General features: G+C 46.0%; 1 pseudogene; it reads left to right on the plus strand.

Moving 5' to 3' along the window:
* Positions 1–12,084: 12,084 nt before the first annotated feature.
* LOC120674726 lies at positions 12,085–16,150 on the plus strand (annotated as a pseudogene).
* Positions 16,151–23,547: the final 7,397 nt, after the last annotated feature.

The following is a 23,547-nucleotide window of genomic DNA, read 5'->3' on the forward strand; positions in this document are numbered from 1 at the left end:
GACGTTGTGGGGATGCGGGTCAAGAAGAGGGTGCCTGCCAAGGTGATGTGGTATTTCCCTCTAATACCACGTCTGAAATGTTTGTTCATGAACAAAACAAATGCTAAATTGATGCGATGGCACAAAGAAGAATGTATGCAAGATAATATGTTGAGACACCCCGCTGATGGGTCGCAGTGGAGAAAGGTGGACAGAATATTCCCAACATTTGCAAATGATGCGAGGAATATAAGGTTCGGCTTAAGTACGGATGGCATGAATCCTTTCGGTGAGCAGAGCAGTGGCCATAGTACCTGGCCTGTGACACTCTGTATATACAACCTTCCTTCTTGGTTGTGTATGAAGCGGAAATTCATTATGATGTCGGTGCTTATCCCCGACCCGAAGCAACCTGGTAACGATATAGATGTGTATCTGAAACCACTGATTGAGGATCTTCTATTGTTGTGGAAAGAGGAGGGTGTTCGTATGTGGGATGCGCACGCAGAGGAACATTTTAACCTTCGTGCATTGCTTTTCGTAACCACCAACAATTGGCCAGCACTAAGCAACTTCTCCGGACATTCCAATAAGGGTTATAGGGCATGCACCCATTGTTTAGAAGAAACCGACAGCACATACCTCAAGCACTATAGGAAAATCGTGTATATGGGTCATCGTCGATTTCTTCTGATCAAGCACCCATTAAGGAGGAGGCATGCTCACTACGGTGGAAAGGCAGATCATCGTACTAAACCTAGGCACCGTTGTAGGAAAATGGTGTTTGAAATGGTCAAAGATATAAAAGTAGTATTTGGAAAAGGATCTGCCAGCTGATCAGTGCAGAGTGATGACGGATGTGCACCTATGTGGAAGAAGAAGAGTATTTTTTGGGAGTTACCTTATTGGGAAGTCTTAGAGGTCCGCCACGCAATTGATCTGATGCACCTAACAAAGAATCTTTGTGTGAACCTTCTAGGCTTCCTTGGTGTCTACGGTAAGCCAAAGGACATTGGAAGCGCGGCAAGATCTTCAACGTATAAAAAAATGGGCCACCCTACATCTAGAAAAAAAGGATAAAGGATGTCATTACCTAGATCATGTGTGCTACACTCTTAGTAAGGAAGAGAAGCAAAGTATGTTCGACTGTTTGAACAGTATCAAGGTCCCATCAGGCTACTCTTCAAACATAAAGAGGCTACTGAACCTGAAAAAGAAGAAATTGGCACACGTAAAGTCCCATGACTGTCATGCGTTGATGACACAATAGATTCTAGTTGCACTTAGAGGTATTCTACCAGCTAATGTTCGAGCAACAATCATAAAGCTATGCGCCTTTCTCAACACAATTTCTCAGAAGGCAATCGATCCATCGAGTTTAAGTAGGCTACAAGAGGATGATGTCTAAAGTTTAGTTAGTCTTGAGATGATATTTTTTCCATCATTCTTCAATATTATGACGCATCTTCTAGTTCACCTGGTCAAAGATATTGGTATTCTCGGTCCTGTTTTCCTTCATAATATGTTCCCTTTTGAACGATACTTTACAGTCCTAAAGAAATACGTTCGTAATCAGGCTCGTCCAGAAGGAAGCATTGCGAAGGGTTACGTCACAGAGGAGGTCATTGTGTTTTGTGTTCACTATGTGGAAGAACTCTGCCCAATTGGGATTCCAGTATCACATCATGAGGGGCGGCTGATTGGAAAGGGCACACTTGAAAAAAAATCAGTAAATGCTACAGATCATGCCACGTTGAGCAAAGCACATCTTACAGTTCTGCAACAATCAACCTTGGTGGCTCCATACATGGAGGAGCACATGTAAATTGTGAGAAGCATGTACCCTTTGAAGTCTGATACATAGATTACAAAATATCATAACGATACATTCGCCACCTGGTTGAAGAAGGAAGTCATGGCCAACGATAAAATTCATGAGCAGCTAGTTTGGCTGGCTAGGGGTCCGACAAATTCAATCCTGATGTACCAATGATATGAAATTAATGGTTACATATTTTATACAAGAGCCCAAGATAACAAGAGCACCAATCAAAATAGTGGTGTCTGTATAGATGCTACTAACTCTAGTGGCCAAATGAACTCATATTTTGGTTACATTGAAGAGATCTGGGAACTCGATTATGGGCCGTTGAAGATCCCTCTATTTCATTGCCAATGGGTTAAACTGACAGGAAAAGGTGTCGATATCGACGAGTACGGAATGACAATGGTAGACCTCAATGAGCTTGGCTATCGAGACGAACCATTCGTCCTAGCTAAAGATGTCCCTCAAGTTTTCTATGTGCAGGACATGTCTAGCAAACAGAGAAAGGACGACTCCAGGAATAAATCAAGTTTTCTAGGTGCCGGAGATGAGCCAAAGCGCCATATTGTTCTGGCAGGCAAAAGGAAGAAGAATACAATAAGGTTGAAGATATGACTCCGTTCACAGTGGAGGTGGACACAAGTATTCTTTTAGCCAAAGACGAGGCTCCCTACGCACGTCATGATCATAATGAAGGGACGATTGTAAAGCGAATCATCGTTAATATTCCCTTAGTTGAATGATTATGTCTTGTAATATTTTCCGTGAATATTATCAGATTTGTTATGCAATGACCTGATTTATTAGTCATTTATTGATTTATTTGGTAATTAAATGATTTTTAGGTAATTCATATAATTATTGGGCAACTAATTGATTTATTAGGCAATAATCAGATTTAGTATTCACTTAACTAATTAACATATTTTTTGGACAAATAAATGATTTATTATGCAATTAATATAATTATTAGGAATTTAATAAATTTACAAGGCAATTAGTATAATTATCAGATTTATTATTCAATTAAATAAAGTACTAGGCAATTACAAGGACTTTAATATAATTATCAGATTTATTATTCAATTAAATAAAGTACTAGACAATTACTAGGAAATTAATATAATTATCAGATTTATTATTCAATTAAATAAAGTACAAGGCAATTAATATAATTATAAGATTTATTATTCAATTAAATAAAGTACTAGGCAATTACTAGGTAATTAATATAATTATCAGATTTATTATTCAATTAAATAAAGTACTAGGCAATTACAAGGCAATTGATATAATTATCAGATTTATTATTCAATTAAATAAAGTACTAGGCAATTAATATAATTATCAGATTTATTATTCAACTAAATAAATTACTAGGCAATTACTATAAGTATCAGATTTATTATTCAACTAAATAAAGTACTAGGCAATTAAGTGATTTATTGGGTAATTAACAAATTTACCGGGCAATAATCAAATTAACAGAAAGGAGAAAAGGAATGAAAACCAAAATCCTATTGGTACCGGTACCGAAGCCCATTTTCTTTTGGCAAAAATAGGGTGCGCAGCAAAATTCCAAAAAAGTAAAGGATTTCGCAGCCTAAGGCATCGGTTGGTGGTGTCCACCCGGTACCAAAGGGGAATTTCCATTCCCGCCCGTTGAGGACCTAAGGTACCGAGTGACATCTATAGATGGCCATTTCGGCCGCCCGGCCCGGCCCTGGCACGAGCCCGCCCTGGCCCGTTCTTTCCCGGACCGTGCCTAGCCCAGCCCAATATCCTACCGGGCCGTGCTGTGCTAGCCCACGGGCCCCCCCGACAGCCCAGGCATGGGCCCACGGGCCTGTTTTGTGCCGGGCCAGCCCGATAGAGCCCGGCACTACAGCAGACTTTAGGCCGCCCGAAGCCCATCCGAGGCGAGGAGGCGGCGGCGACGGCCGGCGCTGCGGGGATGAGGAGGCGGCGGGGGCCGACGGGGGCGCAGAGCCAAGATGAGGCGGCGGTGGCGGCCGGCGGGGCGGGCCGGAGACGAGGCGGCGGCTCTCGACGGGGAGGAGACGAGGAGGCGGTGGCGCTCGGCGGGGCGAAGACGAGGAGGCGATGCCCGACGGGGCGGAGACGAGGAGGCTGCGCCTGGCGTGCTCTCCGCGTCTTGCGCTCGCCCTCCGGCGGTGGGGCGAGCCAGCGTCCGGGCGAAACGCCAAAGTGGCGGCCGGCGGGCGGGAGGCTACGGTTAGGGTGGTGGAGCGGGGGGAGGGGGGCTGCACGGACGGGATAAGGGGAGCCGGCGTCTGCTCCCTGGCTGTGGGCTGGGCCGGCCAGCTTGGTTTGGAGTTAGCGGGCCGCCTTCTGGCCGGCCTGCTAACTCCGTGCCGGGCCGTGCCAGCTCACGGGCGGGGGTGACGGCCCAAGCCCGGGCACGGTATACGGGCCGGGCCAGCCCGGGCACAGTGGCGAACAGGCCGGACCCTGCTTGGGCCGGGCCAGGTTTGCCGTGCTTTGGGCGGGCTGCAGGCTGCATAGACAACTATAGTGACATCCCAACCAGTGGCTATGGCTTGCCTTAGGTACCGGTTGGTTGTGCAACCGGTGCCTTAGGCCTTCTTAGGTACCGGGTGAAGCTTTGACCCGGTACCAAAGGGGTCAGCATATATAAGCCATGCCCCTGTTCTTCTTCCTTCACTTTTCCTCCACACCCGATTTCGACATCCGCCGCCGCCCTCTCCGCGCCCGATCGTCGACCTCCGCCGCCGCCCCCTCCGTGCCCGGTTGTCCTCCGCCGGCCACCATTGGAGCTTCGATCGGAGCTCCAGCCGCCGTCGATCCCCTCCCTCTGGTCATCCTCCGCCCGGATCGAGCCCGTGGCTAGCGCCCCTACACCCTCATCATCCTCCCCGACCTCTTCCTTGACCTCCACAGACCACCCCGTTCCTGACCGCCTCCCGCCTTAGCTCTCATCTCAAATCGGTCGCAGGCGAGCCCCTCGTGCTTCCCCACCACTCCCCTGCAGCCGGCATGTCCTCCTCTTGCCGGACCCGAGCTCCCTGAGTGCTTTCTCTGCCCCCAAATAATGTGAGGGACCACGTGCAGTAATTCAAGCAAGTGCAGGGGGTTTTCTGCAATGTCATATACTCATAGGAATAGTGTTTTAGGGACCAAAACACTTGAAACTTTGAAAATCCGTAGAAAATAGAATAAAAATGCAAAACTAGTTTTGTTAGCTTCATCTTTTTATTCTCTATATGATAGAACCATGAGATGTGATGTTTGATAACTTTTGCTGTGCAATTTTATTTATGATAGATAAATGCTTTTGTAGATTGTTAAATGCATAAATGGAGTTAGGAGCATGAGAAAAATATAAAACCCATTGGCTTAGCTTTGTTTTGACATGTAGTACTTAGAAAAAATATTAAACCTACTATTTGGATAATGTTCGAGAAGTCTAAAAATATTAGATATTAACTAGCATTTAATTATAGATATATTTTTAGAATTTAGTTACAATGTTTTCTATTATAGTGTTTCTAGCATTTAATTAGTTACAATAATAGATATAGTGTTTCTATTATAGTTACAATGTTTTCATTATATATAGTGTAGAATTTAGTTATTAGAGAGAATTTCTATTATTATGTCTTATGTAGTGTATAATTGTGTCATTCAAAGACTTCATTGAATCATGTATTTAAATAGAGAGTGAATAATGCTTGTATCTATGTATTTATCATGTATTTCTGTAACTCACGCACTGTGAAATCAAAGACGACCAATGAACAAAATGGTTAGACTCACAAAATCATGTATTGATTATTTAATTATGAATTCTTCATTCTTAATTATGAAATTAAACACGACGCTCTCTCCTTCTTACCGGTGATCGGTCTCTCGCTAACTCTCGCTGTCTCCTCTCCGACGCTCGGTCTCTCGCTCACTCTCTCTCACACACACACATTCATTCAACGCTCTCTCGCTGTCTCCTCACCAACGCTCGGTCTCTCTCGCTCTCACACACACACACACACACACACACACACTCATGCACACATACTCACACTGACACACACACACACACACACACACACTCCAACTCACTCATGGACACACACACACACATTCGTTTAAACAATTGAATTCTCGTGCTTCAGTTCTGGATGGTCACATACTCTAAATATTTTTATGGCTTTAGTTAAGGATGGACCCCTTCGGTGATGATGAGGCCGCCAGGAAATACATGTTGGACGCAATAAACGAAGATACGAGGGCCAACACCACCCAGCCAATCGGTGAAGAAGATGCTCGAATAGCTGATTCCTTCCTGAATATGTCTGGAGATGCTGATGAAGAAGATGATGACTTTGCGCTGCCGCCCAATCTTTAGCAGCATGTTCCAGTACGTATCTTAATTATATATGCATGGTGACTTAGGTAGATTAGTTTTGCGATTAACATATCTTTCTGTAATTTAGTCGACCTCCGCATCGACTTCGTTGAGCCAATCAAAAGGGAGATGCCGGCCAACCAAGAAAATGGAGGGAAGATAGGTCATCATAGAAGTGGACGCAGAGGGCTGTCCAAGTGCTCCAGAGGCTGCTAGCACAAAATTTGTTAACCAACGTGGGGTTATTATTCATGCAAGAATTCCGATCACCACAAGTCTATTGAAATCGAGCAAACCAGAAGAACAGCAACACGCCATGCCTCCACATTAGAAGGAAATGTTATGGACAGAACTCAAGGATATGTTCACTCTTCCTGAAGGAGTTGACCAATAACTTGTGAAGAAATGTGCCGTGAAAAAGATGGCCCTTGCCTTTGCAACTTTCAAGAAGAAGTTGTACAACAATTACATCAAGAAGGATAAGGAGCCAAACTGGGATGATCTTCCTCAGGTTAAACCATACTGGGAGGAGTTCAAACAATATAAACTATCAGAGGAAGCCCAAAGAAAATCCCAACAGGCCAAGGGAATGCAACAAATAAGAAGTATAGCCACCACCTTGGGGCTGATGGGTACAAGAAGGCAGAAAAAAATGGCAGAAGATGGAGCAGAACCTTATGAACAGAGGCATCAGGCCGGCGACTTGGGATTGGCTGGATAGATCCAAGTGGTGGTTATTTGCTAATAGTGTGACACTAAACCAGTTGGATAGAACTTTGGTCGTGCCAGAGCATATGCAAGAAGTGTCCCGCGATCTGGTCACAGCAATAGATGAGGCCCAACAAGGAACATTCCAGCCTCAAAGGGAGAATGATGAACTGACCAGGGCATTAAAGAATCCGGAACACCCTGGACAAGCTCACGGCATTGGCGTGGTCCCATGGAAAGTTGCTTGGGCCGGAGATTCCTCTTACAAGACTCGTCGAAAGAGCAAAGCCGAACAAGAAGAGAAACTCCGTGCCTTACTAGAAGAGATGAACAGGAAGGTTGCGTCCTTGGAATCTCAGATGGACACCAGGGTCAATGAGGCAGTGCAGCTAGCTCTGAGCCAAAGGGGCACTGCTGGGTCGCACCCGGATGTTGTGATAAGCCTGGCCTCTCAGCGACGCAGCAGCTGTGCATCCACGGCGGCTCTCGACGTACAAGCTGATCAGCACCCCCAGATTGAGCCAACGGCGGTAGATGACCAGAGGTATCCAGTGGATGATTTCACCATGCCGACAGCGTGCAAGCTACATGTGCAAGCAAATAATATATCCATTCATGTACCATATGAGTCAGCCCTGCCACTGAATCCTTGTACTACAATTCATGGAAGGCCGATACCCCCTAGCTACACCTCCGTCACAGTTGAGCAGATAGATGGAAATAATGAGGATCTTGAGCTCGACTTTGTTGGAGGGGATGGAGGGAAGACATTGGGAGACGCACTACACGGGGTCGTTCTATGGTGCAAGGCCGACATCAAACTTACTGCAAGTACAACAGCTCCCGTGCAGACCGATCGCCTGTCTCCGCGGTCTCCCTCACCGACGTCCCCACAACCACCTCCCTCACCACTGTCTCCGCCAGGGCAAAGGGCTACAAGTACTCCAACTCCTCCTGCACCAGAAAAAGGAAAGAACAAGACATCATCCCTCCCAGTGGCTAGACCCTCAAAGAAGAAGCAGAAAACGGTCGAAAGAAAATTGACCTACGAGAAGACCGCTGAGGGGTTGGAAGAGGAGACTGCTCGATATATAAAAGAACAGTTGAAGCCTAAAGTCCCCCCGCCGAGGGAAAAGGTACCTCTAGAATTAGGGAAAAAGCTTCTCGCAAACCTAGACAACCCACCAAAATCTAAAAGCTTACTCTCGGACTATGATCGTACTCTGACAAAGGCACACAAGGTGAGACATCTGAAGAAAAAATGTGGCAAGACCATTCCTCAGCTTGGCACACAACAAAAAGAACTCGAGCCCCTCCGGGTGCCAGGGTTACCAGTCCTACACCCGGCGGACGTACAACACCAGGCAGACCTACAGGCGGCGATATTTCTTTCTGAAACTGGATTAATGCTAGAGCAGACAACAGAGCAAGAGGAGGCGGATATCCCTGTCACTCCCGTTCTTACTCCATTCGAGCATGGAAAACCTTTTGTCACTGAGGAATAGGAGAAAAGTTTAGGCACGCAGATGTTCAATTTGCATAGATGGTACCTGAGAATGTCGAATGACGAAGCAAAAATATTTTTAGTCAAGTATCGTGACCATGATTTCTTCCGCGGGGAGGATGACTTATGGGTGTACTTCGAAGATTTATATCACATTTATCATCGACAAGCCCTCGATGCCTCTATCATCACCATTTGGGTTCTGTAAGTATCACTTACGTCTATATTAATACTTTTTGTTAACAAGAACGTAATTATCTGTGTGCATTATATAATTTCTATTGTATCATTTAGACAGGAGATTCAAAGAAGCCGAAAAGAAGGATGGCACCATCAGATCATCTTCATGTCTCCGTTGCTAGTCAACCAGAAAATGCTCAACAAAAATTACAAGGACACGTGCCAAAACATGTACGATTCGTTGACTAGGCAAAATTACAAATCCTATATATTAATATCATACAACTATGGGTAAGCCTTGGTCGACTCAATCCTCTATTATATTTCTAAATAAATACTAAGTCGTCTAGTGCATTTATGTATATATCCTATCTATATTTGTAGTTATCATTGGATTTTACTCATACTTGCCGTAGAGACCGGCAGTCTTGTAGTCTTTGACTCAATGAGAAAACCAAAGTCCACAATCCAACATATCATACACCCCTTGAACAAGTAAGTTCAGTTTGCACAATCAAATCCTTTTTCTGTTAATAACAATTGTTGAATGTCAAACTTAACTTTGAGCGCAGGGTCTGGAAAAAATTTGTGAAAACGAACAAAGGACGTGGTCAATGGAGCCCTGAACTGAACGTTAAAATGGATTATCTGGTATGTTGATTCACAAACATTTGTCTAGTTAAGTAATCCCAAATTGTTCTAAATTATGTAATTTATTTGTTTCTCCTTAAGTGTGCGAGACAAAAACAAGGAACTGATTGATGCGGGTACTACGTATGTGACTTCTTGCACATCATGACTCCATGCGGGAAGGCTACTAGGAACGACATAAGAGTACGTACAAACCATTCACTAGTACATTTTCATAATTATACTAACGCACAAGATGTCTCAAATGGGGGATGAATGTTATTCTACCGATCGGATCAACGCCGTGTGCGAGCAGCTCACCGGATTCATTTTGAACGAGATCCTGGATCCTAGAGGCGAGTTCTACAACGACGGTCACATCCATAGAGTACATCGATGTCCTGAGGGGTCCAGTAGTTGGACTACAAACATGACTTGTACATTTGTAAATATTTCTAAACATGATGCCTTGATGTTTGTTTATTTGTAAATATATTAGTTTATCTAATTAGCTTAGTTATATGCTTGCATTTGACTTTTAGTTAGTTTCAAATATTCTATGAAATCGAACACGTATGACCAATGAACGTATAGTACTGCAGAGCTCGAGTGCGCATAGCAATTATAAAAGAATAAACAGTAATAAATAAAACAAACAAAACTGGATTTGGGGAAAATAGGGGAAAACCTCATTGGTACCAGTTGGAAAGACCAACCGGTACCTAAGGGGCTGCCAGCTTGCGTCAGCGTAGCAGTCTCTATGGTACCGGTTGGTATTTCCAACCGGTACCAATGGATGCCTAAGGCACCGGGTGAAAAACTCGGGGTCTTAGGGTGACGTCAATGGTCTCGATTTGGGGGAACCAGTTGTAAAACCGGTGCCTAAGGCTGTTTCCAATCGGTTCCCATGGGCTGTTTTCTAGTAGTGTCTCGGGGGGCATTCTGGTTCTTTGGGCTAGTGCAGTGTTTGATGGCCTTGTAATTGAGAAATGCAGCTTTACTATCACACTCTCCTTCACCTCTGTCCACACTCTCGAAACATGGAAATTGTCCACAGTTTATGGGCCTTGTGTTGAGCCTGCCATGGGGGCCTTTATTGCTTGGCTAAGAAATTTACAGATCTCAGACACAGATAATTGACTTATTTTAGGAGATTTCAATTTTTATAGGTCGACTGAAAATAGAAATAGACTTGGTGGTAATATCTCTGACACTATTGTTTTCAACGAAGCTATTGGAGAATCTGGTCTAATTGAACTTCCCCTTAAAGGGAGAGCGTTTACTTGGAGTAACATGCAGCAAAATCCACTTTTGGAGCATCTTGATTGGTTCTTCACTTCGGTTAACTAGACGACCATATACCCAAACACTGAAGGCTTACCTATGGCAAAACCCATCTCTGATCACATTCCTTGTAATGTTATGACGGGCACCTATATACCAAAGGCTAAAATCTTCAGATTTGAGAATTTCTTGCCTGATCATCCTGGGTTTTTTGATGTAGTACAAAAATAGTTGGTCCTCTCCAAGAATTCTTAGGACAAATGCAGCTGCAAATATCTCTGTAAAATTTAAAGAACTCAGAAAGGCACTTAAATCGTGGAGTAAGAACTTCTCACGGTTGGCCAAGCTGATAGATATTTGTAATAAGGTCATTTTTTTCCTGGACTCTTTGGAAGAATGTGGAGCTCTTTTTCTGCCTGAATGGAAATTGAGGAAATTTGTCAAGGCTAAGCTTATGCAGTTGCTGAGATTCAGAAACATATATTGGAAGCAAAGGCACACAGTGAATAGAATCCAATATGGTGATGAATGCACTAAATATTTTCATGCTATGGCAACCATGAATTATAGGAAAAACTCTATTCCCCAGCTATTGGACAGCAGTGGCAGCTTTGTTTCTGGTCATGAGAGCAAGGCTTCACTTATTTGGTCAATCTTTAGAAATAGAACTAGAAAGGCCACGCAGCTTGTTGCGTGACACCTATCTTTTACGATTTGATTATTTTTTGGGAAACTTTATTTGATACATGGTAGAAGAACGTGCTTACTTTGATAAATTCTTTATGTTTTCAAAGATTGAAACGTGGGTGAGATGAATAGGCCAATTTCTTATTGTCGTATTTTTTTTCATTCGCAGGTTGTTGCTGCACTGTATATTCCATATCTCAGCCTCTGTACCAACTCCAGCTATGGGACCCACGTTTGAGTTTTTTATCATTTTTTACACCCCCCCCCCCACCGACGGTCTCGTCGTCCCTGCCTTCCATTTTCTCTCTTTCTCCCCACACCTCCTCGCTGCTCCGTCCCGGTGCAGCTCGCGGAGGCCGGCTGGCGCGTGGGGCGGCGGCGGCGGCGGTTTGTGTGAGCTTGCAACCTAGTTTTTATTAGGTGAGCTCTATCTAGCCCGGGATCTTAGTTGCTCAATTAGGATCCTTTTGTAAGGTGCAAGTAATAGATAGAGGGGTGTAGTTTTGGCTAGACCGATTAGTTGAATTCTGCTTTGCTTCGATTAGCTAGAAATTTTTAAATTTTAGAAATGACTATCCACCCCTTCTAGTTCACCATCTCGACTCTTCACTCTCATTTTTCCTCTTTCATTAGAATTTTGTCGACCTGTCTCAGCTACAAGCGAAGCTGACATGGCTTATTATAGGTGCTCTAAAATCGCGTGCACCGCGAATATATGATCACATATAGAAAATATGTGGGCCTTGGCAGCTCGGCAGATCACGTTCCGCCATTTTCAGCCTGTTTACATTCCACGTACGGATTGAGCCTTTGTCGCCCCGGCCCACGGCCTGCACCGAATTCATCAAGCCGAGCATCCACACCAGGATCTTCCCAAGACAATCGTGAATCGTCTCAAAATCTTATGAATTCGTGATCCCCAAATCCGAGCTCTCGAGAAAATTCCTCCCCTTCCCACTCCCCTCTCCCGATATCCAATGCGCGCAAAGCCCCAAACCCCCCATAACCTCGAACCAAACCAGCGAATCGAACTGAGATCGATCGGGAGTGACGGATTGATTGACGCTACGGAAGCAGGATCCGGCGAGGTGTTCTTTTTCTTCATGGGCGGCGTGGAGCAGGGCGCCGGGTGGGTGGTCAAGGAGGCGGCGGGGCAGTGCCTGCAGTGTGGCGGCACAGTGGACCTGGTGGAGACGAAGAAGGCGCTCAAGCTTTTCTTTGTCCCCGTCTGGCGGTGTCCCGGGAAGGACCCCGCCTACCTCTGCCGCGAGTGCGGTCTCCTCACGCCGGGTTCCCTCGGCGCCGAGCCGGGCCCGTCGTTGCTACAATGCTACCCCGGGAGGTCCGCTGCGGCGCGTGCAGCCGTGCCGTCAACCCGCAGTTCCGGCGGGCCGCGCGGAGGCGGCAGGCATGGGCGAGGGCTGCGCGCGGCGTCATGATGCTTTGCGCTCCTCCCCTCCGTCGGTCCCTCCCCATTCTCTCTCTCCCCCTCTCTCTCTCTCTATCTCCTCGGTGGTGGAAGGGGCGGAGATGGAGCTGCGCCGGTCGGATCCGGCGCCAACGAGCCGCGACCAGGCGGCCAGAGCTCGGGACGGCTGTGGCCGAGTGGATCTTGGACACCTGCGCGGAGGCCGCAGCGGTCGGTGATGGGGCGGATCGGGTTGGACTGGCGAAGCCGGGCTCGGCCGCGGCGGCGGTGGCCGTGAGGGCGACGATGGCGAGGACGAGCAGGCGGTGGTGGGCCATCTCGTCGCCCAGATAAGGCTCCCCTGCTCCCTCCACCCCATCCCCTGCGCGGCATTTCGTGGCCGTTGGATGGTCCAATCGGATGGTCGATTTTTTTTGGGCGACGTGGCGCGCTATGGTGCTAGGGAATGGCTCGAGCATAGACGCTGTTTCGTGTTTTAGAGATGGGTGTAACATCGTCACTAGTTATGCATTTCAATTTGTCAGACTTAATTGACAGGCATGTGGATTTATCATCTCTAGACCTACCCTTTAAAGAGGAAGAAATTGATGCAGTAGTAAAGCTTATGCCTAGTGACAAGGCACCAGGCCCTGGTGGATTCAATGGCATGTTCATGAAGAAATCCTGGAGCACAATTAAACATGATGTATATAAACTTTGTCAGGAGTTCTTTAATTGTACAGTGTATCTAACTCCCATAAATACATCTTTTATTACCTTAGTCCCCAAAGTAAGTAGCCCAGAGCAGGTTAATGATTACAGGCCCATTTCACTTCTAAATAGCATCATCAAGACTATTACAAAAATATTGGCTGACAGATTGCAGCTTGTTATATTTGATTTGATACATTTCAACCAATATGATTTTATAAGGAAAAGAACAATTCAGGATTGTCTTGCTTGGTCATTTCAGTACATACACCAGTGTCATCAATCAAAGAAGGAAATTTTAATTCTGAAGCTTGACTTTGCCAATGCTTTTGACACAGTGGAACACTCCTCTATTTTTTTATGATGGAAATTTTGGGATTTCCACAAAAATGGCTTAGATGGATCAGCATGCTGTTTTCTACAGCTTCTTCCTCAGTTCTCTTAAATGGTGTTCCTGGTAAGCAGTTCAAATGTAAGAGGGGTGTGAGACAAGGGGATCCTCTTTCCCCTTTGCTGTTTGTGCTTGCTGTAGACCTTTTGCAAATTATAATCAACAAAGCTTTTCACTTGGGGCTTCTGAAAGCTCCTCTCCCAATACCTGGTTGGGACTTTCCTATAGTGCAATATGCAGATGACACTTTGCTTCTGGTACAAGCTGATGCTGCACAGCTATTTTTTCTCAAGGCCCTCCTTAATTCCTTTGCTCAATCAACTGGACTGCATGTTAGTTACAACAAATCTGTGATGGTTCCCATTAATGTGGATGAGGGCATGACAAGGCATCTGGTTCAACTTTTGGGTGCTCAATTGGCTCCATGCCTTTCAATTATTTGGGGCTCCCTATGGGGACAACAAAGCCAAAAATAGAGGACATGTCACCAATGATTGTCAAGATAGAGAGAAGACTGAATGCTTCATCATCCCTGTTATCTCTCTCTGGAAGGCTTCAATTAATTAACTATGTCATCACCCCAATAACCACTTATGCCATGTGTACCCTGAAGCTCCACAAGGGAGTGCTGGAACAAGTGGACAGGGCTCGAAAACAGTGTCTATGGTCCAGTTACCAAAAAACAAAGGTGGTTTAGGGGTCATCAACTTAAGAATTCAGAATGGTGCCTTGTTACTTAAGCAGCTGCACAAATTCTACACAAAGCAAGACATCCCTTGGGTAAATTTATTTTGGCAGACTTATTATCAGCAAAAAGTGCCACATGCTGACAGAGAAGTTGGTTCCTTCTGGTGGAAGGACATTCTTAGGTTGCACACTTTATACAGGGGAATTGCAAGATGCATCTTGGGATGTGGTTCATCAGTCCTCTTCTGGGAAGATTTATGGTGTCCAATTGTCTTAGCTCAAGCCTTTCGCAACCTTTTCACTTCTGCTGCCAATGCAAATGCTTCAGTTAAGGACATTATAAATGCCCCTGATTTGGTAACAATCTTCAACTTGCCCTTGTCTGAGCAAGCACATGAAGAATTTTTGGAAATGCAAAACTTGATCTCACAAGTTCATTATAATGACAATCTCGATGATGGTTGGGTGTTTCGTTGGGGCAATGATAGTTACTCCTCACAAAAAGTATACAAACTGGCATTTGAAGGGCTTTAAGTTCCAAGAACATTCCAGTGACTATGGAAAAGCAAATGTGTTCCACACATCAAGTTCTTTGCTTGGTTATTGATGGTGGACAGGCTCAACACTAATACCATGCTAAGAAGACGTCACTATAATACACAAGTTGGCATCTTTTGTGTTCTTTGTAGTCACAACTCAGAAGAAGATATTGAGCATCTTTTCTTCGGTTGCCCCTTTGCAGCAAATTGTTGGCTTAGACTGAACATAGTTTGGGACCTGGATCTAGAGCTACATCACTGTATAAGTCAAGCCCGAAGCATTTTTCAGCATGATTTCTTCATGGAGGTCTTTCTAATCGGGGCATGGGAATTGTAGAAGATCAGAAATGCAGTCATCTTTGATAATGCTAGGCCTTCTGTTCATCTCTGGTCTGTGAAGTTCAGAGAGCAGCTATTTCTTCACCTAGTTCAGTTTAATAATGTAATAAAAGATTCTGTAGTCTCTTGACTTTCCTCTTTGTAACTCTCTTTCTCCCCCCCCCCACTCTATGTAAGTATCCTCTCTCACTTGTACTAACCCCAATTTATACATAAAAAATGAAGCGCTGTGGGGATCTCCCCCACAGTTTTCCTTAAAAAAGTACTACCTAAGGGTATCCCTAAGTAGGCTTGCCGGTAAAAGACCGACAGCAGGCACGCGCCATGGGGCCGATCTCTGACGATCCCGTGGTGAACTCGATGGCAACCTCCAACTACGCTCCCGTACCAGAACAAAGGTACCACCCTCATCTTCGGCGACTGGATCTACCTGGCCAATGGATCAGGCGGCTTTACTAGGTACCTCGCCACACCTTCCGTGCCGGAGGCTGATGCCATGGCGCACAACAATGGTTTAGATAATATCACTGAAGTCGACAATTCACAGGTTTTTAATTTAGATAAAAACCAATTGGATGATCATGTATCAATCCTGCACCCTCGATTAGAACCAATGGGAAAAACAATGTCTTTTCAAACAAATCTAAAAACGTCAATCCTGCAAGGATCACTCCTAATGAGCAGGCCTCAGAACCCGCAAAAGCATACAACATGAATCAGACAGACAACTCCTTCAACAATCATCACAAATCACAAGAGGAAGTTCTCGAGTCAGAAGAAGCCAAGATCTACAATATCCTTACAACAGAACTTAACCGCAATTTCGATGAGTTCATGCAAACTCTCAATGATATAGATCCATTTGATGATTCCGACAATCTTGGTGACTGGTAGTGGGACACCGATGAATTCATGGAGGCTCTATGTGCCCCACCGCCACAAACCCTAGCCGACGTATTCCGGCAATGCTGGAATGAGGCCGTGCTACGGGCTGAATTGGGACTCTCCCAAGAATAGCCCCGATCATCTACACAGGCGCATCCGCTTGGACTCCTATCCGATCTGGAAAAAGATATGGACTCCTTACTCCTACTAGGAAAAGGAGAAAATCCCCACCAAGGATCCAGGGATGGGAACCGAGTCAAACTCGACCCTACTATTAACATTTTGGAGCATCACGAATAGAATCTGCAAGCACACAAATACCATCGAAGCTTTCACTCAAGACTATTCAGGGTATCATATCCATAGGGAACGTGAGTTTATTATCTAAGGCACGAATTCATCCAAGGACACCACACTTTTGAAGAGGTAAAGGGCAGAGAGGATTTCTAAGGCTCAGAATCAAAGGTAAGATAGAACTAACTAGTTGTTTACTTCGGGCTATCAACTTCACCTGGATTGACAAGAAGTTCTGATAATAAGGCTATTGACGGACACCCGAACATGGAGAATTACAATGCCACAAAACAGGGCGGTCACCACCGGCAGGCTACCTTTACAAACCATGGAATGTCACAACAATCAATAGGTAGAATCTAGTCTAGACACCATGTCTACACTGCTCTCTACTAACTCCAAAGTCATACAGGATTATCCCTGTTTATCAGGAGTCCTACTCTAGAGGCATCAACTAAAGTAGTGAACTATTGATCCCATAAACAACCAGTGAAGTAGCACTAACTTAACTAAGAAACTAAAGCACAAAGAAGATCACAAACACATACTATGATTGATAAGCATCGATCGAGGTACAAGCTGGAGAAGAACACTGGGGACCGGCAAGCCCGGCAGCTCCCCTACTTCCCATCACTCTCTTAGAGGTACATATTGGAGAAGAGCACTGACATACCGGTGCCCCTCCTAAGTACTTCTGCCCCTACCTGGGTAGCATACACCTCAACCATGAGCCAAAAGCTCAAAGGAAGAAGTGAAAACTGAAGAGGAGAGTTGATGTGGGATGTGTCTCCATTTGAGCCCCTTCCTCTAGTATCTATAGAGGGAGTACAAGGTGCTTTGCTACGAGATGAAGCTTGGCACACCTGAAACCACCTTCAGGGAAGCACCAGAGACCGCCATGTGGAAGCCAGAGATGAGGGGGGCTTGGGCTAGTTCGGCCGACCCCTGGCCACCACCTTTGGCCACTGCCCTTGGCCGGAAAGTGTTGGGGGGAGCCACCTTATGCCCTAATGAAGGCGTGACGCTCGAAGACCCGCTTTGGATGAGCAGGCTCGGGAATAGACCGGGAGCAACGACTTTGACTGAAGGCCTTCGCTCTGAAGGATCGTGCCGAAGTCTTCTTCCCGAAGGCCGTGACGAAGAAGCGAACCAATGAAGGAAGATCGCGGGCCTAGATAGACGAAGGGCCTGTACCGAAGGGCTGGCACCGAAGGTCTGGGGTCGAAGGCCCGCGGACAAAAGCCTCAAGGGACGGATTTGAAGGCCAGGCATGAAGACGTACGACGGCGTGTCAAGGAAGGGCGCAGGGGTCCGTTGTGGGCCCATCTACGATGCCAGCTGTAGCCCACTATCGTTGTAATTGTGGTAGTATTACTAGAATGCAGATGGAATATTCCAAGAATCTAGTAGTTGAGGGATATTACAGGGTTTATAGGCTCACGAGTGGGTGAACCGGCAACTATAAATACCCATGTAATGTTCATTGATGGGACATTGAATACAAGTGAGCAGTTATGCTTGCATCAATTTTCATGTTCTTGTTCTTTGTGCCATCTGCGAAGGGAGCCTCGTCCTCCAGACTTCGGGCTGTTGTGATACTCCTTCGCCCCGAAGGGTATCTATCACCAACAGTTTTGGCGCCCACCCACAGTTCATCCCATGACACCACACAGCAGCGAAGAAGAAGACCAATGACAGCACCTCGTTGGAGCCTCCCACGTCTACGGAGAACGCCATCGTACCGAGCGCCAATGTTGGTAACAACGAAGACACATCGGTCGACCACGTCGCCGAAGGGGAGTTCAAAGTCGAGCTCCATGACTGGTAGAAGCGCGCCTCGCGGAGAGGTTGCACAATTCATGGTAGGCAGCAGCTCAGGCTGGCCCGTCGGCCGCGAGGTGACCACAAGAGCGAAGGGGAAGCAAAGGGCACTCACCGCCGCTGAGTTGGAGGAGTAGCTCAGCAAGCTAAGGGAAGAGGAGCTTCGGTGCAACGCGATGTACCAACACATCCAAGACCGCATGGCGATGCTGCAGCAAGAGCAGGCCCCGCACGCGGAACTAGTGGTGGTGGTGCATCCGGCCATCCAGCCCAACAGGCACCGACCACGACCCATCGTCGTCGATGAAGACATGTATTCCGATGAAGAAGAGGGCGAGTACAGGCACACACAGCAACAACGCCGGCAGAACCGCGGAGGCCCGGGCACCCCTCTCTCCGAGGATTTGGAAGAACTCTAGTGGCGAAGGCGGTTCAATTTGGCGATCCTCCCGCAATACGATGAAGAGTCCGATCCGAAGCAGTTCATGCTCAAGTACGGAGTCGTCATTGAAGCAATGGGGGGGAGGGGGGCCTCCGCTTGCAAAGCTAAAGCCCTCGTCCTGGCCCTGAAAGGCCTCGCACAGTACTGGTATTCAAATCTCCCGAATGGCCATATACGTGCATGGGACCAGCTGCGAGTGGAGTTGGCCACCGCGTTCCAGGAGGTGAAGCTCGATGAAGTCATATCATGCAACTTCCACAACATGAAGCAGGGGAGCTCCAGCATACAGGAGTACCACCACCGCCTTGTCAGGCTTCGTGCGAGGGCTCTGGAAGTAGCCGAGCGGACCATCATCGACGCCGCAATCTAGGGGATGAGCCTAGGCCCGTGTGGAGAGTACCTCGTGCACCGCAAGCCGAAGACCGACGGCAGACTCTTCGAGATAATGCAAGAATACTGCACATCAGATGAGGGCAAGTGGCGGAAAATCGAGGAGATGAACGAGTAGCGAACCCGCAATAGGGACCGGTTGAAGCCACATCAGGCAGACCAGTCAAAGAACCCGAAGCTCGTGAACACGGTCTCCGGTGACGAAGTTCGCGACTCTCGATCTCAAGTGAACAGAGGGATGAGCGACCAAAGCAACAACCACAACCGCGGGTGCAGAGACAACCCCAATCGAAGGCCAAAAACCCCATACTGCTACATACATGGCAAAGACAAGGGGCATTGGACAAACGAATGCCCCATCATCAAGGAAAAGAAAGAAGAGTCCAACCGAAGCAATGCTCTTCCGTCGAAGCCTGTCAACTACACCACCCTCAACAGCCAGCCGCGGGGCCTGCCCCTACACAGTGGCAGCCCTCGCAACCAGCCCACTAAACTTCGGCATACCCCACACTCTCCCCATCCTTCCAAGCTTTCCACTACAACCCTATCCAAGCATACACACACCCAGCCTTACCAGCCCCTTTGGCACCCCAAATCCGACAAAACCCCCCTTTGGCGCCGCAACATGCGTGGCCGCAACCAACCACAACACAAACCCCTAACTACCTCCCTCCACCACCGAAGCTAGAGCCCGGCCAGATTCCAGAACGTACCAACAATCCTGCCGGAGGCATGGTCAATGTCATCAACGCCATCTCGGCGGCTCCAACGAGCCAGTGCACGAGACAAAGAGGCATAGAAAGAGCACTTCCACACAGTGTCACACGTGTGTGAAGGCAAACATTTCCGCACCCCCTGGTCTCATGTCCCAATAACATTCTCCGAAGCCGACCTTAGGCTTCAGCATTACCTCCCACAATGACCCCCTCGTCATCCGGGACAACATCGGCAAAAACTATGTGCACTTCGTCGGGAACAATGTGGGCCGCATCCTCGTTGACAATGGAAGCTCCGTAGATTTTTCACCTGCCAATGCTTTGTCAACATGGGCTTGATAGAGAAGAACCTACACAAGTCCTAGTACCCCGTTATCGGCTTCGGTGGCAAAAAGATCAAGGCCATCGGCAAAATAGAGCTGAATGTGACATTCGGCGAAGGAAGTTCACAGAGGACGGAAGCAATAACATTCGATGTGGTAGACATCAGCTACCCATACAACGCCATCTTCAGCTTCAGCACCATCATCAAGTTCGGGGCTGTCATTCACCAGACATACCTCTGCAAGAAGCATCCAACCGCTAGAGTTGTCATCACGATCCTCGACAACCAAAAGGAGGCATGCAGGTGCAAAGATAATGCGGCATGTGCCACCAAAAATGTACATGCTATTAAAGCCACAGAAGACAAAGAGGAAGGCGAGCCAAAGCCGTCAAAGCCCGACGAAGCATACAAGTCGGAAGGCGTCGCACCCGCAGAGCACACAAAAAAAGGTTCCACTCTGCGAAGACGTGCCAAACCGAACGGTCATCATCGGCAAGGGGCTCTCTCTTCTTCCCCTAGTCGCATTTTTTTTGTGCACCGTAGCGCCGAATCGGTGCTACTCCGGCGATGCCCCGTTGTGGGCATGGCGGCGCCGCCACTCGCCGAGTCGTCCGCCGCCGTCGGCCGCCCTTTTCGTTATCGGCCGCCCGATCCAGATCGGAGGGCCCACAATAGATCCGACCCGAGTCAACCAAGTCTTGCCGGACAACTGCGGTCATTTTGCAAATAAGCCCCTCAGTTTTCTGCTAATCAACCCACAGTCCACCTCTATTCAAAATAAATTTTGTTTTAATCCTTTTTCTTGCATAAAAGCCCCTATGTTTCCTAAAATCGAACCCGCCATCCAAGCTTAACATTTTTGCACATTAGCCATTAAGTTTTTGTATAAAATTACATTTTAGCCCTCAATTTCTTTCTGTTTAGCCCTTTTTCTCGCGTTTAAGCCCATGCAGAATCGTTTTTAGCGGATCTTTACCATTTTAAGTCTATTTCAGGTGTTCTTGGTACTGTTTTTATCGTTGTAATATGTAGAACCTATTTTTAAGCTTTTTGTACTACTTTAATTTATTTCTATCGTTTTCTCGTATGTGCTCGTGTTGCTTTCCATGTTCAAAATCAAGATTTTGAAGACTTTGAGCAGCAGCAAATGAACGAGGAAGGAAAGTATATTCCTTGATCATATTTTGTCCAAATAACATTTACTTTATGCCTGCATGCAAATTGATGGGCACCTATTATCCTTATTGCTCATCCATGTCCTTGAATAGCCGGGTTTTCCTTTATAAAATCTATTGAGAAGTGTGCTTAGCTGCTGAACAATAGTTTTGGGTGGTTAATGAAAACATTATGCTTGATACATGGTTTACACTCTTTGAGGATCATTATGAGGCTTTGATAATGATAATTAAAATCAATCATGGAGCGACCACCCGGGAAAAAGCGCAACCACAAGAACTATAGGGCTCTAGTCTTGGCTGATTAATTAGATTTCTCTAGATTGTTCGTAGCTTACCAAAAGGCGCAAGGGGGTACTAGGTTCAAGAGGGGTACTCGGCCTACCAAAGGGGTTTGGTACGCCTTCGGGGTATGCTCGCTTTGGTGGAGGGTGCACTCGCCTAGCGGCTGAAACCTCAGCGGGCTACTATTAGTTGGAGAGTCTTTGTAAAGGCCTCTCCTGCCACTCACCAAAAGAAGTGTTTAAGGGCCTTGCAAACCCGGGTATCGAGGGAGACGTGACTTTTGGGTAAAGTGTGCAACCTCTACAGAGTGAAAACTGGTATATTAGTCGTGCTCACGGTCAAGAGCGGCTCGGACCCTCACATGTCTACTTAATTAAAATCATGGTTTAATTCAATTATTTAATTGTTTCAAGGTTTATTTACTATTTCTGCTATTAATTTATTTCATAAATGTGGGTTTATATTCACACATGTAGTAATGTTATTTGTTCGACTATTATTAAAATGCTTACCGCTTATTCAGCCAACCTTATTTCTTGTCATTTACATTCCAATATATTTGCTGAGTACATCATGTGCTCACACTTGCTATATCAACAATGCTCAGAACAAGATCATTTGAGGACTTCCCAGAGAGGACATTCAGGACTTCTAGGCGTACGTTCCCCAGTCAGCTACCTGTGGAGTTTGGATGATCCGCTACTAGAATTAATGCGAACTGCGCTTATTTATTTTTGTTATGCCTTTTGGCTTGGTTTGTTATAAATAAGTTCGGTACTTTATGACACTGCTACTATTACTCACTATTGTCATCATATATGTGTAGTTTTCATCTTGGCATACATATGATTTATTGCTTGGTTTATTCCTTCAAAATCGGGCGTGACATTAAATAGTAATCATGCCGGAGTTTGCGTTCTCCATCCCCTTTACATTCAACATTACTTCTTGCACTTACATTCCATGTTTACCTTTCCTAGAATTGCCTTGTGTTTTTTATAGCATTGGAACCTAGGGTGCAAAACTTTTGTGCGGCAGAGATAGAAACACATAGAAAAACCTAGTGCACATTTAGGTAGAATATGGAATAGATTTTGATATGTGCTTGGAGTCTTAGTTCTTTAGAACACCTAATTCACCCCCTCCCCTCTTAGGGTGTCACGGTCCTTTCAACCCGCCCCCACAAATTCATTTTTTAGTGGCGGGTTAACTGCTACAGTAACCTCGCTCCCTTTGCAGGAGTGTGTTAATTTTTGACTTACTCCTAAAAAATTGGGCGATCCTACAAATCGTTTTTGTAGTAGGTACAAATCATGATAAAGTTAACTCCAAGGCACCATGCCTGCAAGCTTCACTCTAAAACCCCTCTCTGAAAATTAAAAGAAAAATAGCCTACTCACATCAGGCAAGGTAAGAAACACATACTGGGAGAGACTATGTTTTTTTAAGAAAAAGAAACTGAGCATATGCCTAGCACAATCTAAAATCAGGACACTCACACTCGAATAAAGTAACAAGACTTTAAATAAAGGAGATGACTATATTGATAACTCGGTCTTACAAAAGATACAAGTGAGCCCAAACTGACCAATTTAAACTGCTTGAAGTGTGCCCAATTGTCTAGGATTTGATGGAAAGATCTTTGAGTCCTCTACAAAAACCTCTGCATGTGAAGAATTTAATTCGGCCTCTATGATGACCAAAACAAGCGACAAACGGAGACAGCCCGATCTATCATTATGCATAGACTACTGTGACAGCAAGTTTATCCCCCCATCTAATCGAACAAAACTTGCTAATTGCAAGCCCTAAATCTCATCCAAAACAAAGGGATCAGATTAGAAAACATCCACCTTGATCCTCCAAAGTCTTAGGATTTTTGCAGCCCTCTCCTTTCCTCTCCAACACTCCCTCTCCCTCCCTCTATGCATCCATGGCAATGGAAGGGAAAAATGGAG

This window comes from Panicum virgatum, chromosome 5N, assembly GCF_016808335.1.
Source record: "Panicum virgatum strain AP13 chromosome 5N, P.virgatum_v5, whole genome shotgun sequence".
NCBI lineage: Eukaryota > Viridiplantae > Streptophyta > Magnoliopsida > Poales > Poaceae > Panicum > Panicum virgatum.